The sequence below is a fragment of the Elephas maximus genome, chromosome 1 (assembly GCF_024166365.1).
Source record: "Elephas maximus indicus isolate mEleMax1 chromosome 1, mEleMax1 primary haplotype, whole genome shotgun sequence".
In the NCBI taxonomy this organism is placed as follows: Eukaryota; Metazoa; Chordata; class Mammalia; order Proboscidea; family Elephantidae; genus Elephas; species Elephas maximus.
The window spans coordinates 144,793,571-144,809,750 of record NC_064819.1 but is presented as its reverse complement, the minus strand read 5'-3'; the positions used below and the strand labels follow the sequence as shown (position 1 = coordinate 144,809,750).

The window sequence follows — 16,180 nt, the reverse complement described above, 5'->3', positions numbered from 1 at the left end:
TTTACTTCACTCTTTTATGCCTGAGTTAGAACAATTTGTTAGTCACTTTTACCTAAAACAACTAAAAGAGGTAATACGAAAATGCTGAAAACTGTAGTAGAAATACATATTAGTTAAGAACTAGTGGAAATGTAGAAGCAGTCGTGACTGCACACCCGTTATAGTCTTTGACTTAATGGGTTCCTGGTTAATTATCTGACATAATTGAGTCCATTAGTTATTAGGATTTCTCCAACGAACTAGTATTAACAGGTAGAAAATTGAGTAGGCTTATTTTCTTTTCTATTTCTAAGTTTATTCCTTATATCAATTAATAGTGACATATCTTTTGCAAAGCATTGGAAAAGTTAATTTTTTAAAACATTTTTCATAACGTATCAATGCATGTTTTGATATTTTTTATATCAACACAAGGAAAGTAATAGTATGTAGTTCGAGCATACACAAATAAGCAAAAGAATAGATTTAATGTATTTTCTGGCAATAAGGAGATCACATATGCTCCATTTACTCCTTGTTTTATAAAATGACATGGTTATAAAACCAAAATTATTTGCAGCTCTTCTGGGTAGAGAAAATAGCTGGAAGAACAATCAGCTATTATTTTAGTGACATATTAAATATTATTTTAGAATAAATTAATTGTTAATATTTGAAACTACTGAATTGGCTGGAGGGTTATCTTTACATTTTGTTTAAATGTAGCCACTCTACCAAATATACTGATTTTAGGAAATATAAACTAACTTCTTGAAATCACAATGATTAAAGCAGCTCTGAACTAATCACCATAAACAGTCATCTTTTAGAAAAATATTTCTGTATTTAATTGCTTTAAGAGAATATAAAATTACACTTTTTAGTTAATAATATTGACAACAAAAGGGAAAACCAAAAGGGAAGAACATGCTCAGCATTTCTCAAGCTGAAAGAACTGAAGAAAATAATTCAAACCTGGAATTGTAATACTGAAGGATTCTACGGGGAAACAATACAGGAAACATCAAAAGAAGATGGAAGGAATACACAGTCACAGGCGCTCCTTGGAAACTATATGGGACAGTTCTACTCTGTCCTATAGGGTTGCTATGAGCCGGAATCGACTCGACGGCCCTGGGTATGCCAAAAAGAATTGGTTGATGTTCAACCATTTCAGGAGGTAGCATGTGATTAGGAACCGATGATGCTAAAAGAAGAGGTCCAAGTTGCACTGAAGGCATGGATGAAAAACAAGGATCCAGGAACTGATGGAATACCAACTGAGATGTTTCAACAAACGGATGCAGTGATGGAAGTGTTCACTTGTCTATGCCAAGAAATTTGGAAGACAGCTACCTGGCCAACAGGCAGGAAGAAATCCATATTTATACCTATTCCAAAGAAAGGCGATCCATCAGAATGTGGAAATTATCAAACAATATCATTAATATCACACTCAAGTAAAATTTTGCTGAAGATAATTCAAAAGCCCCTGCAGTAGTATATAAACAGGGAACTGCCAGAAATTCAAGCCTGATTTAGAAGAGGACGTGGAACCAGGGATAACATTGTTGATGTCAGATGGATCCTGGCTGGAAGCAGAGAACAGCATAAAGATGTTTACCTGTGTTTTATTGACTATGCAAAGGCATTCAACTTTGTGGATCATAACAAATTATGGATAACATTGAGAAGAACGTGAACCCCAGAACACTTAATTGTGCTTGTGAGGAACCTGTGCATAGATCAAGAGGCAGTCATTCAAACAGAACAAGGGGATACTGTGTGGTTTGAAGCCAGGAAAGTTGTGTATTAGAGTTGTATCCTTTCACCGTACTTATTCTGTCTGTATGCTAAGCAAATAATCTGAGAAGCTGCACTATATGAAGAAGAATGGGGCATCAGGATTGGAGGAAAGTTCATTAACAATCCATGTTATGCAGATGACGCAACCTTGCTTGCTCAAAGTGAAAAGGACTTGAAGCACTTACTGATGAAGATCAAAGACCACAGCCTTCCATATGTATTACACCTCAACATAAAGAAAACAAAAATCCTCACAACTGGACCAATAAACAACTTCATGATAAAAGGAGAGAAGATTCAAGTTGTCAAGGGTTTCATTTTACTTGATCCACAATCAGCCCCCATTGAAGCAGCAGTCAAGAAATCAAAAGATGCAGTGCGTTGGACAAATCTGCTGGAAAAGATCTCTTTAATGTGTTAAAAAGCAAAGATGTCACCTTGAAGACTAAGGTACGCCTGACCTAAGCCATGGTGTTTTCAATCGCCTCATACGCATGCAAAACTAGACAATGAATGAGGAAGATTGAAGAATCTATGCCTTTGAATTGTGGTATTGGCTAAGATTATTGAATACACCATGGACTACCAAAAGAATGAACAAATCTGTCTTGGAAGAAGTACAACCTGAATGCTCATTAGAAGGGAGGATGGGGAGACTAATCTCACATACTTTGGGAAATGTTATTAGGAGGAATCTGTCCCTGGAGAAGTCAAGTTTTTTGACTTTGTTGTTACCTTGAAATTTACCTTCACCTTCTTAAGTTTTAACCAATCTTTTGTCTTTTGATATCCTCTTGACTTCTCCATATGCAAGTTCTATAACTACACCATTTATTCTCTTTTTTTTTTTTTTGACTTTGTTGTCTTTTACAGATTGATGTCTCTGGTTTCCTGTTTTCAGTCTTTTAGCTTTGTTTTACTTTTGAGAATTCTTTATCCATATTGGTATCTGGCTGATGCTGCCCTGTGATCTAATCTCATGTTGTTATCTGATGTTTTTGGTTCTCTATCCAAAGGTCTTCCATTAATATTTCTTGTCAGTTTAGTTTGGTTTTTACAAATTCCCTTAATTTCTGTTTATCTGGAAATGTCTTAATTTTGCCACGATATTTGAGAGACAGTTTTGCTGCATGTGTAATTCTTGGTTGGTTTCATATATGTCATCCCATTGCCTTCTTGTCTGCACGCTTTCTGCCTAATAATCAGAGTTTAGTCTTATTCATTCTGCCTTGTAGGTGACTTTTCGTTTTTCCCAACTTACTTTCAGGGTTCTTTCATTGTCTTTGGCTTTGGAAGTTTGATTATGATATATTTTGATGACTTTCTTTTGGGGTCTTTCCTGTATTGAGTTCATTGAGTTTCTTGGATGGATATCTTCTCATCTTTCATGATATCAGGAAAGTATTCTGTCAGCAAATATTCAACTATTCTCTGTGTATTCCATTGCCTCCCCATGTTCTGGAACACCAATCAAGTGCAAATTTATCCTTTTGATTGTGTGCCACATAATTCTTAGGCTTCCTTCATTCCTTTTTCTCATTTTTCCTCAAACACATTGGTGTCAAGGGATTTGTCTTCAAGTTCACTGATTCTGTCTTCTACTGATTTAATTCTGCTTCCGTATCTTTCCATCTAGTTGTCTATTTCTGAAATTTTGTTGTTAATCTTTTGGATTTCTTGTTGCTGTTTTGTATAGTTCCTAATTGTTTATTTATTTTGTTATATTTTTCTTGTATTGTTTTCCTAAATTCTTCTGTTGATTTGGATTTGTTTTCCTTGATATTGTCTATGTTTTTTGTCTGCGTTTTTCTTGGTCTCTTTCTTGCATCTCTTGGAGAGCCCTGTATATTAGTTTTCTGAATTCTTCATCAGGTAGTTCCACTGCCATTTCTTCCTCCAGCTCGTTTTCTATTCTTTATTTTGCACTTGCTGGAGCCATCTTGTCCTACTTCTTAATGTGATTTGATATTGTCTGTTGTGTCCAAGACATCAAGAAGTTATTTATTTATTTATAATTTATAATTATCTATATATAATTTATAATTATAATCCTGAATTTTTGTTTTGTTTTGATGTATCTGAGTAGGCTGGGCATGTGTGCTACTCTGGCAGCTAATGTGGCTGCACTGAAGCTCTCACCTCCTGTCTCCAGGGGGATGGGGCAGCAACTGGGTGTGTGAGCACTTGTCTCTGTTTGCTAGTCTTTCAGGGCTGCTGAGCATGAAGCTGGTGTTTCTGGGGAGGTGATGTGTCTGTCCGTCCAGTTACCTGGCTATGGATGCAGTGGTGTTTTCCCTGGTCACTGGGTTGTATGTTGCGTGTGCATTCTGGCATTTACTGGGTGGTTGAGGCTAGGGTGCCCACGTTGTCATTCACAGAGTGGGTGGTGTGGAAACTATCACTGATGGTTCCATGCAGGCAGGGCTGTGTGGGGAATTTTGGAGTAGGCACAAGCCTCCAGATGCAGGGTCGGGGTGATGCAGGGGGCAAGGCAGGAAGGATGTTGCCTCTCTACAGATGCCCAGTTGGAGAGCATGCCACTGTCCACTAGGGTGCATCATGAGGGAGATTGTGCAGCTAGCCCTTGGTCCCCCAATATTGGTGGCTATAGGAAATAGGAGGCACTACAGGTCCTTAGGTCCCTGGTGCTGGTGGCTAGGGAATAGGAGGCACCACTGGTCCTTGGGCCCCCAGCACAGGTGCCTGGAGGGAGTGGGAGGCACTGCCCACTCTCCGGCACCTAGCGCAGGTAGCTATATTGAGTGGGAGGCACCACTGAGCCTCAGAGCCCCAGCACAGGTGGTCAGATGGAATAGGAGGCACCACTGGTGTCTTAGGCTGGGTTCTCTAGAAAAGCAAAACCAGTAAAGTGTATGAATATGTATAGGGATTTATATCAAGAAAACAACTCACATGGTTGTAGAGACTGGAACATCCCAAGTCCATGGATCAGGTGGGAGGCTGCTCCTGATTCACATAGCTGCAGAGGCTGGCAAACCCAAGATCAGCAGGTCAGAGAGCAGAGATGTTGCTCACATGCTGCGAAGACTGGTGAATCCCAAGATTGGCAGGTAAGACTTCAAGTAAGCTGCTAGCTCAAGTCCCAAGAACCAGAGATCAGACAAATAGGAGCCAGCTACAGGATCTAGAGTGAGCAAAAGCCATGAGGCTTGCCAGAATGTACACTTACAGTTGACACAGGTCACATGCCCAAGGAAACTCCCTTTCCACTGATTGGCTACTCACAGTAGATCCCATCATGGCGTGATCATATCATATGACTGCCAAACCACTGAGAATAATGGCCTGGCAAAGTTGACATACAATCCTAACCATCTCAGCTGGCTTTCAGTGGCCTGGTGGAGGTGACTTGAGGGAATAGGAGGTGCTGTCAGTCTGTGGGCCCCTGGCTCTAGTGACTGAGTAAAGGGGTGGTCACCTCTAGTCTGTGGGTTCCCAGCTTAGGGGATGGGGTGATGGTGGGTGTCACCACACTGCGATTTTGTGTGGGTAGGGGGTATGGGTGAAGAGGATGGTGTGTGTAACACAGACCCATGAGCCTCTATCACAGGGGACTGGGGTGGGCACAGTGAGTGGGGTCCATGTACTTAACTTTCATAGGGCAGGAAGAACTCCTGCCTGGCTCTGAACCTGAGTGAACAGCCACTCCTGTTTGACTGCACCAAGTGATGGGGGTTTTGACAGGGAATAGTGCTTGCTTTGTCTCAATATAGCCATGCTGTGCAGATTTGGCTAGTAGAGTACTGGTGATCCATTATAATATCTATCCTTCCACTTGGCACTCAATAAAATTCTTTTACCTTGTCTTTAATGCTCAGGGTTTCAACGTTGTCCTCTGTATCTGATTTACTTGTTTTCTCTGGTTTTTGTTGTAAGAGGGACAATATGAAGCATTTGACTACTCCACCATCTTGGACTACCCACTTCCCTTGTTTCCTAAGAGGGAGATTCAGTTTCTATCAGGGCTTCCAACTCATAATTTTCCCCGATCTGGTTATCGTTCCAGTTTACCCACATTTAAAAAATTCGGTCTGTTCCAGTTTCACTTCCTCAGCTAAGAGTGAGCCGGGAAGAGCCAGTTTGAAGTCTTGATTAAAACAAAGGGGTTCAAACTCTGTAAGTTCTTAAGATCCTTTAAACTGGCTAAATTTGAGTGCCACAGTCTTTTTCCTAATCAAAAGACAGCATCCACTAAAAACCGTGTTTGGCATTATCTGGTAAGGCTACAACCATGTCTGTCCATGGGCAAGCAATTCTACTCCAAGGGACATGAGTACATATGTCCTTCAGAAGACATGCCCAGAAAAGTCTATACCAGCTTTTTCTTTTTTATAATAGCTACATGTAAAAACATGGATGAATCTCACCAACATAATGATGAGCAAAAGAAACCAGATACAAAAGCATGTCTTTATGATACATAGTATGATTTCATTCACATGAAGTTCAAGAAAAGGCAAAATTAACATATGGTGAAAAAAATCAGAATAATGGTTATCTTTTTTTTTTTTTTTTTAGTGGTATTGGGGAGGTTATTGACTGGAAAAGAGCCCTAAGGATCCTGTGGGCTGCTGGTGATGTTCTATATCTTGATATATGTATGGTATGCTTAAAACATCTTTGAAAAGACAATGATCTTTTTCATTAAGTTACAATAGGAGAAAAAGAATGCCTTTTACTATTTCTATAATATGAGTTGTTTACCTCAAATGAAACATTTTTTTTTACTGTACTTTAGGTAAAGGTTTACAGAGAAAATTAGTTTCTCATTAAACAATTGATGCGCATATTGTTTTGTGACATTGGTTGCCAACCCCAAGACATGTCAACGCTCTCCCTGTCTTAACTTTGGGCTCCCTGTTACCCACCTTGCTATCCACTCTTGCCTTCTCAACCTTGCCTCTGGGCTGGTGTGCCCATTTTGTTTTATGGGTCTGTCTAATATTTGCTTAAAGGGTGAACTTCAGGAGTGACTTCTGTACTGACTTAAAAACATGTCTGGGGGCCATACTCTTGGGGTCTCTCCAGTGTCTGTCAGACCAGTAAGTCTGGGTTTTTTCTTTTTTTGTAAGTTAGAATTTTGTTCTACATTTTTCTCCAGCTCTGTGTGGGACCCTCTATTGTGATCCCTGTCAGAGCAGTTGGTGGTGGTAGCCAGGCACCATCTAGTTGTACTGGACTCAGTCTGGCGGAGGCTGTAGTAGTTCTAGTCCATTAGTCCTTTGGACTAATCTTTCCCCGTGTTTTTGGTTTTCTTCATTCTCCATTGCTCCAGATGGGGTGGGAGTATCTTAGATGGTGGCTTACAAGATTTTAAGACCCCAGATACTAATCACCAAAGTAGGATGTAGAACATTATCTTTATAAACTATGTTATGCCAAATGAGCTAGATGTCCCCTAAGACCATGGTTCCCAGCCCTCAGCCCAGGAATTCAGTCCCTCAGAGAGTTTGGATGTATCTATGAAGCTTCTGTGACCTTGCCTTGGTCAAGTTGTGCTGACTTCCCCAGTATTGTATACTGTCTTACCCTTCACTAAACTTACCACTTATCTCTTGTCTAGCTAGTGTTTTTCCCTCCCCACTCCTCCCAACCCCTCCCTACCCCTCCCTTGCCTAGTGACCATCAAAGATTGTTTCTTTCTGTGTGTAAAACTTTTTATGAGTTTTTACAATAGTGGTCTCATACAGTGTTTGTCCTTTCGTGATTGACTTATTTCACTCAGTATAATGCCTCCCAGATTCATCCATGTTGTGAGATGTTTCACAGGTTGATCATTGTTTTTTTTATCGTTGTGTAGTTTTCTGTTGTGTGCATGTACCATAGTTTGTTTATCCATTCACCTGTTGATGGGCACTTAGATTGTTTCCATTTTTTTTGCTATTGTGAATAATGCTGCAATGAACATGGGTGTGCACATGTGTATCCATGTGATGGCTCTTATTTGTCTAGAATATATTCCTAGGAGTGGGAAAGCTGGATCGTATGGTATGTCTATTTGTAGCTTTTTAAGGAACCACCATATCATTTTCCAAAATGGTTGTACCCCTTTATATTCCCACCAGCAGTGCATAAGAGTTCCAAGCTCCAAGTAGCATGTCCTGAAACATTTTTTTTTTAATAGTCTCCTTGGTTGGATATTTATTACTCAGGTAGAAAATAGTGGAACATAAAAAACATATCAGTTTTGAGTTCTTGAACTGTTAACTGATTTATTTATATGTCTTTTGCTATGATAGATTAATTCAATGTACAATCACAATGTTTTTTGCTAATTTACATAAAATGTGTTTACCATGTATATAAGAAATAAATATCATTAAAATAACATGCAGTTAGACTAATAGCTAAATGTTTCTAATATTTTTAAGTTGATAAGACCAATCATTACTTTGCAAAACCATTAATTAATGGAATTATATCATCAGAAGCCTTTATTTAGCTCACTACCTTTTATTATTAAATACCTATCATCCCTGTGGTAAACAAAATATTTCTCTTGTCTGTGAATGGATTCTATTTCTATTATTAAAAACACATTGTCTGAAAAGAAGCTCACAGTTGTTTGTTCAGTTTACAGTTTTGCATAAATTTTATTTCTTAAAAGCACCTTTAAAACAAATATCTGAAAGAAAAGTTATTTTTATGCCCCTGAAGTCTTATTTTATGCAGGTGAAATCCGATTACAATAAAATTCATTTTGTTGATAATATCTATAGAAATCTCAGACTCTCTTCTCTCTGTATATACATATTTCTAAATTCATTATTTATACGCTGCATATTATATCGTAAAATTTCATTTCAATAAATACTTCTTTAGGATTTACTAAAAAATTTAACTTGCTAGTTGATTTTCTGGAGAAAATGAAGAAACATTTTGGGTCCATATTACAGTCCTCATATACATATATAGTCCTCATATATTTTGCCTGAAATTCTTTTCACTAAAAAAAAAATAGAAGCAGTGATAATTTCTGTAGTCCTCATGCAGGGAAGACACAAATCGCAGAAACAATTCAGTGCTGGTTTATTCTTACTGGACTCAGTGGCTTACCTTTCATTTTTTTGAAGATATTGAAAGATTCTTGAATCATTTAGTTTAAACTTGGAAAAATGTGAAGTGAATCAGATGCTGGTTATCTTCATACCAGAATATTCTCCATTGAGTCTAGAATCTTCCTTTATAGAAACACAGTTCTATAATTCTCATTTTCTGGTAAACATCTCTAATAACAACTCACTAGCCAGATTTAAAAAAAAAAAAAAATCTACCATCTAGGCATTTCATTTAAGGATACTATTCTGCATTTAGTCATCTTTTCTCAACATTGGAAAACATATATATCAGTGTATCAGGCACTCTCTGGGATGGATGTTACAGCAAAATCCGAAGATATTCATGTCAAGAGATAGGAGAATGTAAAGCTCATTAATGTTCTTGGTGATTTCACTAAGTTTTAGCTACATAACCTGTTGCTGTCTTGTCAATTCTGACTCGTGGCAACCCCATGCGTTACTGAGTAGAAATGCTCCATAGGGTTTTGTTGGCTGTAATCTTTATGGAAGGAGTCCTGCAGGCACAACAGTTAAGCGCTCCGGTGGTAACCAAAAGGTTGGTGATTCATACCTTCCTGTGGCTCTGTGGGGGAAAAGACCTGGAGATATGCTTCTATAAAGATTACAGCCTAAAAAACCCTGCAGGGCAGTTCTACCCTGCCCTACAGGGTCACTATGAGTCAGAATCAACTGCATATAATAGCAAACTGTATGTAAGTAGAACATCAGCCTTTTCTTCCACCTTAGCTATATTAAAAAAAAAAATAGGCTATGGAATATCGAGTATCTTCTTTATGCCTCACTTTGCTTTCCCCATGGCAGCATGTTCCTACAGTAGTAACAGGTATCATCTGTAAACCTGTCATCTAATATAGCCAGGAAACCCTAGGTTGAACAAAAATTCTAAGGTTTCTCTACTGTAAGACTCATGAGTGCCTCCAATCATTTAACGTTCACTGTAAATCTCCAAGAGATTTGTAGCATTTTCTGAGTTTTTGATCATGAAACACCTGTATGATATAACATTTTTAGAAAAAAAGAAACTATTTAGAAGAGCCCATTATTTATTTACTTTGTGAAAAATTCTTTACTATTTGCCTTTGGTTGTTCTATCTTAACAAAAAAAGCTTCTTTCTATCACATACCAGCATTGTATGCAAATTATTAGAGAAGAAGATAAAAAGCAATTTGAAGTTTAAAGATACTTATAGCTTTTCAAGCAGTTTTTAGTGGTGGGATATTTTTTTCCAAACAAAATCCGTAAGTAAAACTCCCAAATACTTAAGTAAAAAGAAGCATTGTCCTTTTTAATGAGGGATTGAATCCACCATCCTATCTGTCAGTCTCCCTGCCCTACAATTCTCAGACTCTCATGTGGAAACCTGGATTTCCAGATACAAGGCTGAGAAATCAATGACTTGGTCCTAATTCCACCTCTTCAATTTCAGTTTACTGAGTAACCGCGTTAAGAGTGACTTGCTTAAGGCTGCAAAGAAGGTTGATGGCAACATGGGTAGGAGAATCCAAGAACCCTGCCTTTAACCTCACTGGTGATTCCATTATATCCCTTTACCCATTTCCGTAGAGTTGATTCTGACTCATGGTGACCCCATATGTTACAGAGTAAAACTGTTCCACAGAGTTTTCTTGGCTGTTATCTTTATAGAAGGAGATTACCAGGCCTTTCTTCTGTGGTAACATTTATTATTGTTGTTAGGTACCATTGAGTTAGTTCCAACTCGTAGCAACCCTATGTACAACAGAAATACTGCCCAATTCTGAGCTACCCTCACAATTGTTGGTTTGTTTGAGCCCATTGTTACAGCCACCGTGTCAATCCATCTTGTTAAGGCTTTTCCTCTTCTTCGCTGACCCTCTACCTTAAAAAAAAACAAGCATAATGTCCTTCTCCTGCAGACTATTCCCTCCTGATAACATGTTCAAAGTATGTGAAATGAAGTCTTGCCATCTTCCTTTCTAAGGAGCATTCTAGCTGTACTTCAGAGACAGATTTGTTCACTCTTCTGGCAGTCTGTGGTATAGTCAATATTCTTTACCAACACCATAATTCAAATGCATCAATTCTTCTTTAATCTTCTTTATTCATTGCCGGCTTTTGCATGCATATGAGATAATCAAAAATACCATGCCTTGGGTCAGGCACACTTAGTCCTCAAAGTGATATCTTTGCTTTAAAACACTTTAAACAGTTCTTTTGCAACAGATTTACCCTATGCAATGTGTCTTTTTATTTCTTGACTGCTGCTTCCATGGGCATTGATTGCAGATCCAAGTTAAATGAAATCCTTGACAACTTCAATATTTTCTCCATTTATCATAATGTTGCTTATTGGTCCAGTTGTGAGGATTTATGTTTTCTTTATGTTGAGGTATAATCTACACTGAAGGCTGCAGTCTTTTTTGTTTTTTTTTTTTTTTTGGCTTTAACAAACAAAAAGTATGGAATGCTTCATGGATTTGCAGGTCATCCTTACGCGGGGGCCATGCTAATCTTCTCTGTATCATTTCAATTTTAGGATATGTGCTGCCGAAGTGAGCACCGAAGGCTGTAGTATTTTAGCTTCATCAGCAAGTGCTTCAAGTTCTCTTCCTTTTCATCAAGCAAGGTTGTGTCATCTACATGTTGCAGGTTTGTTACTGAGTCTTCCTCCAATCCTGATGCAGCCTTTTTCTTCATATAGTCCAGCTTCTTTTATGCAGATTAATAAGTATGGTGGAAGAATACAATCCTAACACACACCTTTCCTGATTTGGAACCACACAGTATCCCATTATTTTGTTTAAATGATTGGCTCCTGGTCTATGTCATGTTTCACGTGAGCACAATTAAGTATGCTGTGTACCACTGGGTGGGTTCCAACTGCCAAACTTTAGGCTAGCGGTGGATCATAAACTGCTTGTACCACCTGTTGTTGTTGTTAGATGCCGTTGAGTTGATTACTACTCATAGCAACCCTATGTACAACAGAACAAAACACTGCCTGGTGCTGCGCCATCCTTACAATCCTTGTTATGCTTGAGCTCATTGTTGCAGCCACTGTGTCAATCCACCTTGTTGAGGGTCGCTCTCTTTTACGCTGACCCTGTACTCTGCCAAGCATGATGTCCTTCTCCAGGTACTGATCCCTCCTGATGACATGTTCAATGTATGTAAAACGAGTCTTGCCATCCTTGCTTCTAAGGAGCACTCTGGTTGTACTTCTTCCAAGACAGATTTGTTCGTTCTTTCGGCAGTCCATGGTATATTCAATATTGTTCGCCAGTGCCACAATTCAAAGGCGTCAATTCTTCTTCAGTCTTCCTTATTCACTGTCTGGCTTTCACATGCATATGATGTGATTGGAAATACCATGGCTTGGGCCAGGTGCACCTTAGTCTTCAAGGTGGCATCTTTGCTTTTCAACACTTAAAGAGGTCCTTTGCAGCAGATTTTCCTAATGCAGTGCGTCGTTTGATTTCTTGACTGCTGCTTCCATGGCTGTTGATTGTGGATCCAAGTAAAATGAAATCCTTGACAACTTCAATCTTTTCTTCATTTCTCATGATGTTGCTCATTAGTCCAGTTGTGAGGATTTTTGTTTTCTTTATGTTGAGGTGTAATCCATACTGAAGGCTGTGGTCTTTGATCTTCATTAGTAAGTGCTTCAAGTCCTTTTCACTTTCAGCAATCAAGGTTGTGTCATCTGCGTAATGCAGGTTCTTAATGAGTCTTCCTCCAATCCTGATGCCTCGTTCTTCTTCATGTAGTCCAGCTTTTCCAATTATTTGCTCAGCATAGAGATTGAATAGGTATGGTGGAAGAATACAACCCTGATGCACACCTTTCCTGACTTTAAACCAATCAGTATCCCCTTGTTCTATCCAAGCAACTGCCTCTTGATCTATGTAAAGGTCCCTCATGAGCACAATTAAGTGTTCTAGAATGCCCATTCTTTGCAATGTTATCCATAATTTGCTATGATCCACACAGCTGAATGCCTTTGCATAGTCAATAAAACATAGGTAAACATCCTTCTGGTACGTCCTTCTGGTATTCTCTGCTTTTGGCCAGGATCCATCTGACATCATCAATGATATCCCCGGTTCCACGTCCTCTTCTGAAACCAGCCTGAATTTCTGGCAGTTCCCTGTTGATATACTGCTGTAGCCGTTTTTGAAAGATCTTCAGCAAAATTTTGCTTTTGTGTGATATTAGTGATCAAAAATTATATTGTTCTATAATTTCTGCATTTGGTTGGACCACCTTTCTGGGGAATAGGTGTAAATATGGATCTCTTCCAGTCAGTTGTCCAGGAAGCTGTCTTCCATATTCCTTGGCATAGACAAGTGAGCACCTCCGGCCCTGCATCCATTTGTTGAAACATCCAATTCCTGGAGCCTTGTTTTTCATCAATGCCTTCAGAGCATCTTGGACTTCTTCCTTCAGTACCATCGGTTCTTGATCATATGTTACCTCCTGAAATGTTTGAACATGGACTAATTCTTTTTGGTAAAATGACTGTGAATATTCCTTCCATCTTCTTTTGATGTTTCCTGTGTCATTTAATATTTTCCCCATAGATTCCTTCACTATTGCAACTCTAGGCTTGAATTTTTCCTTCAGTTCTTTCAGCTTGAGAAATGCCGAATGTGTTTTTCCCTTTTGGTTTTCTATCTCCTGCTCTTTGCACATGTCATTATAATACTATACTTTGTCTTTTCGAGCCACCCTTTGAAATCTTCTGTTCAGTTCTTTTACTTCATTAACCCTTCCTTTTGCTTTAGTTGCTTGACTTTCATGAGCAAGTTTCAGAATCTCCTTTGATATCCATCTCGGCCTTTTCTTTCTTTCCTGTCTTTTCAATGACCTCTTGCTTTCTTTGTGTATGATGTCCTTGATGTCATTCCACAACTGGTCTGGACTTCAGTTACTAGTGTTCAGTGTGCCAAATCTACTCTTAAGATGGTCTTTAAATTCAGGTGGGATATACTCAATGTCATATTTTGGCTCTCATGGGCTTGCTCTGATTTTCTTCAGTTTCAGCTTGAATTTGCCTATGAGCAATGGATGGTCTGTTCCACAGTCGGCCCCTGTCCTTGTTCTGACTGATGATATTGAGCTTTTCCATTGTCTCTTTCCACAGATGTAGTCAATTTGATTTCTGTGCAATCCATCTGTCAAGGTCCATGTGTATAGTCACCACTTATGTTCGTGAAAGAAGGTATTTGCGATGAAGAAGTCGTTGGTCTTGCAAATTCTATCATTTGATCTCTGGCATTGTTTCTGTCACCAAGGCCATATTTTCCAACTACCAATCCTTCTTCTTTGTTTCCAACTTTCACATTCCAATCACCAATAATTATCAATGCATCCCGGTTGCATGTTCGATCAATTTTGGACTGCAGCAGCTGATAAAAACCTTCTATTTCTTCATCTTTGGCCTTAGTGGTTGGTGCGTAAATTTGAATAATAGTCCTATTAACTGGTCTTCCTTGTAGGCATATGGATATTATCCTATCACTGACAGCGTTGTACTTCAGGATGGATCTTGACATGTTCTTCTTGATGATGAATGCCACACTATTCCTCTTTAAGTTGCCATTCCCAGCATAGTAGACTATATGACTGTCTGATTCAAAATGGCCAATACCAGTCCATTTCAGCTCACTAATGCCTAGGATATCAATGTTTATGCATTCCATTTCATTTTTGACGATTTCCAATTTTCCTAGATAAGTACTTCTTACATTCCAGGTTCCGATTATTAATAGATGTTTGCAGTTCTCATTTTGAGTCATGCCACATCAGCAAATGAAGGTCCTGAAAGCTTTACTCCATCGATATCATTAAGGTCGACTCTACTTTGAGGGGGCAGCTCTTCCCCAGTCATCGTTTGAGTGCCTTCCAACCTGGGCGGCTCATCTTCCAGCACTATATCAGACAATGTTCCACTGCTGTTCGTAAGGGTTTCACTGGCTAATGCTTTTCAGAAGTAGACTGCTGGGTCCTTCTTCCTAGTCCGTCTTGTCTGAAAGCTGAAACCTGTCCTCCATGGGTGACTCTGCTGGCAATCTGAATACTGGTGGCATATCTTCCAGCATCATAGCAACATGCAAGCCCCCCAGTATGATAAACTGACAGACATGTGGGGACTTGTAACAGCTAGGCTTCTTTATAGCCCCTCTCAAAAACTCACTGCTGTTTAGTCGATTCCGACTCATAGTGGCTCTATAGGACAGAGTAGCCCCTACTATCCCCCAAATTATTATCTTATATCAAACAGGATGTACAGCACAATCTGCTTTGGAAATAGTGATTTATTTGTGTCAATATTGTTGTTGCTATTGTTACGTGCTATGGAGCCCATTCAGAATCATAGCGACCCTCTGTAGAACAGAATGAAACACTGCCTGGTCCTGCACCATCCTCACAATCATTGTTATGCTTAAGCCTATTGTTGCAGCCACTGCATCAGTCCATCTCACTGAGTGTTCTCCTCTTCACTTAAAAAAAAAGTCTTCACTTACTCTCTACTAATTCAAAATTCTACTAATTCAAAATTCAAAGCATTTTCTCTGATCACAATTCCATGAAAGTAGAAATCGATAACAGGAATAGTAAGGGGGGGGGGGAAATCAAGTACATGGAAACAGAATAATACCTCACTTAAAAACAACTGGATAATAGAAGAAAAATCAAAGGGAGTGAAAAGAATTCCTAGAATCAAATGAGAATGAAAATTCATCTTACCACACTTTGGGACACAGCAAAAGCAAGGCTCAGAGGTCAATTTATAGCAATAAATGCATACCTCAAAAAAAGAAAACGCCAAATCAAAACATTAATTCTACAACTTGAACAAATAAAAAGAAGGCAGCAAAAACCCACAGTCCCAAGAAGACAGGAAATAATAAATATGAGAACAGAAATAAGTGAAATAGAGAAGAGAAAAAAACAATAGAAAGAATGAACAAAACCAGAAGGTGGTTCTTTGAAAGGATCTACGAAATCAACAAACCACTGGCTGAACCGACAGAAGAAAAGCAGGAGAGGAAGCAAATAACCCAAATAAGAAATGAGATGGGTGACATTACAATAGAACCAACTGAGATAAAAAGAATCATACCAGAATACTATGAAAAATTGTACTCTTATAAGTTTGAAAACCTAGAGGAAAGGGACAAATTTCTAGAAACACACTACCTACCTAAAATAACACAAACTGAGGCAGAAAATTGAACAGACTTGTAACAAAAAAAAAGAAAAATTGAAAAGTTAATTTAAAAAAACCACTCCCAGTTTAAAAAAAAAAAAA

The 16,180-nt window shown here is 38.7% G+C and overlaps 1 non-coding gene across 1 annotated transcript; it reads right to left on the bottom strand.

Annotated features, from left to right (window-relative positions):
- Window positions 1–11,318: 11,318 nt before the first annotated feature.
- LOC126058156 (U6 spliceosomal RNA) lies at window positions 11,319–11,425 on the bottom strand. Its single transcript, XR_007513120.1, has one exon. It is a non-coding gene; the product is annotated as a U6 spliceosomal RNA (small nuclear RNA).
- Between the last annotated feature and the right edge of the window lie 4,755 nt (window positions 11,426–16,180).